The 3,243-nt window shown below is 31.5% G+C and overlaps 1 long non-coding RNA gene across 1 annotated transcript in view; it reads right to left on the bottom strand.

Moving 5' to 3' along the window:
- The window catches only part of LOC105118122 (uncharacterized), a 15,156-nt gene extending 13,587 nt beyond the window's left edge, over positions 1 to 1,569 (bottom strand). The window contains exons 1-2 of the long non-coding RNA XR_840897.1: positions 1,558 to 1,569; positions 343 to 349 (exon numbers count right to left, since the gene is read on the bottom strand). This is a non-coding gene — a long non-coding RNA (uncharacterized LOC105118122). The remainder of the gene's footprint in view (positions 1 to 342; positions 350 to 1,557) is intronic.
- Between the last annotated feature and the right edge of the window lie 1,674 nt (positions 1,570 to 3,243).

Here is a 3,243-nt window from a genome sequence, read left to right as displayed (position 1 = left end):
ATTATTTTCAACCAAGTTATTGTTAATTTAATTTCTCTTGAGTTTTTTTGTTACCTAGCTTAATTTCCAGATCTAGCTCTATATGGATATGACCTTGATCTTACCGAGTTAATTGCTATATCGCACACTCGTGCACTTGCAAATTAAAATAAGCCGATCATAAAGAGTGGTCAACCAATTTTGGCGTCATTGTCAGGGAGGTAGCAAGCAAAGGTAACAGATTTAGATTTGATTATTGAAAAACAAATAAAAAATCAAATAAAAAAATAAAAAATAAATCAAATGGCTAGTTTTGCCGCCTAAAAAAATTTACCTCAACTTTTCAGATATTGGACTGTGAACTAGAATACTAATTGTTGAATTTTGGTTGGTTCAACTCTCTTCCTTTCAATGTTTATTCTAATTATTTTATAATATTTATTGTTTATATTATAAGGCTGGTTTTACCACCTCTTGTTTATTTTATTTTATCTTGTTGTAGCTTTTTTTTTATATTTATTGTTTGAAGTACTTGGCTGGTATTACCACCCTTATTTATTTTATTTTATTTTGTTATTTTATTGTGATTATTTTTGTTATATTTATTCTTTGAAGTGCTTGGATAGTATTACCACCTTTTTATTCATGCTTATTATAATTATCTTTAAATGTTTATTGTTGTTAATATTGCTAATTTGTTAAAGTGTGAATTTTCTAATTTGTTGTATTTTTATTTTTGAACTATTACTTTATCTTTTACATTTCATTTACTTTTATTTCCAATCTTTTTTTTTCCTTTTCCTTTCTTTTCATTTTTATATAATTGTTATATTTTTTTTTTTATCATAGCTAATGTTGAAGATGTAAAAGGTGAAGGGGGTGTTCAAGGTAATAGATCTTCACAATTCAATGATGAACCTAATTTTTAAACTCTTAGAAAGTATCTTCACCAAGCTAAACAAAGTACACCTTCATATATTATCTTGCCTTTTAACCAACAAGCTTTCAATTTGAAACTAGCCATGATCCAATTTCTTTCCACATATCATGGTATGGATTTTGAAAATCCATACATACACATTAAGGACTTTGAAGAGGTATGTAATACTTTTATTGATAGAACATGCACCGAGAAAACTATTCAGCTTAAATTGTTCCCATTCTCTCTAAAAGATAAAGCCAAGCTTTGGCTAAACTCCCTACGTCCTAGGTCTATAGGTACATAGAGGGAAATGCAAGCTAAATTTTTGAAAAATTACTTCCCCACTCATAGGATGGCAGCCTTACAACGTCAAATGATAAATTTTTCTTGTAGTCCAAATGAGTCATTTCCCTAAGTTTGGAAATGGTTTAAAGACTTGATAAATGCTTGCCCCCACCATGGTTTTGAGATGTGGAGGTTAGGTGAATTTCTTCTACGACTCTATTACCGTAGATTTTAAAAAGCTGTATCAACCATGTGTAATGGTGAGTTTTATGACAAAGAACCAAGTGAAGCCTTTGATTTTTTTTTATCAATTGGTTGAAAACATAAAGCAATGGGAGACCTCTCCTCCACTTCATATTGAGTCTAGAAACACCATTTCTCATTCAAGTGGTAAGTTCCAATTGAAAGAGGCTGATACCTCAATGCTAGATTAGCCTCATTGACTATGAAAGTAGAGTATCTTGAGCTTAAAAAAATGCATGTCATGAGTGAATAACAAAAGTAGAGTTATGTTATGTATGAGAGCAAAGGGCATAGGACAACTGAGTGTCCTACCATTCCAGCCTTCAAGAAAGTGCTATATGGCCAAACTTCTGATTCAAGTAATGTTAAAAAGCCCTTTTCAAACCAAGTAGGCAATTCCTACTCTGATACTATAATTTTGGATAGAGAAACCACTCAAATTTTGGATGAAGAAATGAGAGCTCTTCAATGCCTCAAACAATTCAACCTCCATCCCAACCATTTCATGCTCCTACACATAACACATACCAACCACCTTATAAGAGATCCTTAGAGCTCTTCAACAATTCATGCAAACGCAAGGAGAAATCAACAACTAAGCTTACAAATTTCAAGACTAGACCAATAGGACCTTAGATGACATTCAAAGTCAACTAACTTAGTTGACTCAATCACCAAGCATTCAATAGAAGGGAAAAATCCAAGCTTAACCAATTCCAAATCCTAGAGGTTAGGTTCATATGAGTAAATCCTCACCTAGTGAACCTTTAAACCATGAACAAGTCCAAGCCATCACCAACTTAGAAGTGAAAAGATTGTTGACAAAGCTATAGGTTTTAGGATTCCTAAAGAGACTGAAGGAGAAATCTAGGAAAAATGAAGAGAGAATCAAAACACAAGTGACAAATGAGAGTTTGAGTAAAAAAAAAAGTGAGAAAAATGAGAGAGAAAGGAGATGATTCAAGAAAAATTAGAGTCAAAATGAGTGATTTAGAATTTGTTCATAGAGCACCATTTCCACAAAGGTTAGTGATTAGTACTTAAAAGTGTATCAATAACTCCTTAACTAAAGTGTGTTTTATAATAACATATCTATTAATATAAGATACCTTTAATTTATGCTAAATATTCATCTTAAATGCAGGCCTATCATATAAATGAAAGGATTGATTGATGAGTTTAAGTATTGAAATTGAAAGCACAAAGAGATGGCCAAATTTAGAAAAGAGATGCTAGTGTAGTCCAAAATAGAACACTGTTCGGTAATTAGGTCATATTTGGAGCTATAAATCTTGGATTTAGGTCTACTTTATATAGATGGAAAGGTAAGACATAGGCATAGATAACTTTCATGCGGAGGTATTGTTTTAATAAGGCCTTTTTCAAGTCCAAATTGTAGCAACAACGAAGAAGTCCTAATCTATCCTGTAGACCAAATATTGTTTTGTGTTCAACCTATATCTAGAATTCTAGAAGTCCAAATGACTTCCAATTTTTTTTTTTTTTTGGAAAGTTAAGACAATTTCCTACAACTTTTATGTGGAGGTTTAGTTCAAATTCTGACATTATCAATAATGTTTTGGGCAGACAATAAAAGATAAGGATTGTCAATAAGTTAAGAGTTGGTCACCCACTCATCAATTAGTCATCAAATCAATAGTTTCCAATTTTGTCCTATAAAAGGAGGCATTTACCATGCAATTAGGCATCTTGGTTTCTAGATCAAGGTCATGCTCTTGCTTTCTATCTTTGTATTTTTATAATGCTTAAATTTTGTTTTCATTAATATCTTGTTTATGCCTTTCATTTTCTTT

This window comes from Populus euphratica, unplaced genomic scaffold (assembly GCF_000495115.2).
Source record: "Populus euphratica unplaced genomic scaffold, PopEup_1.0 scaffold1736.1, whole genome shotgun sequence".
NCBI lineage: Eukaryota > Viridiplantae > Streptophyta > Magnoliopsida > Malpighiales > Salicaceae > Populus > Populus euphratica.
This window is presented reverse-complemented; position numbering and strand designations above follow the sequence as displayed.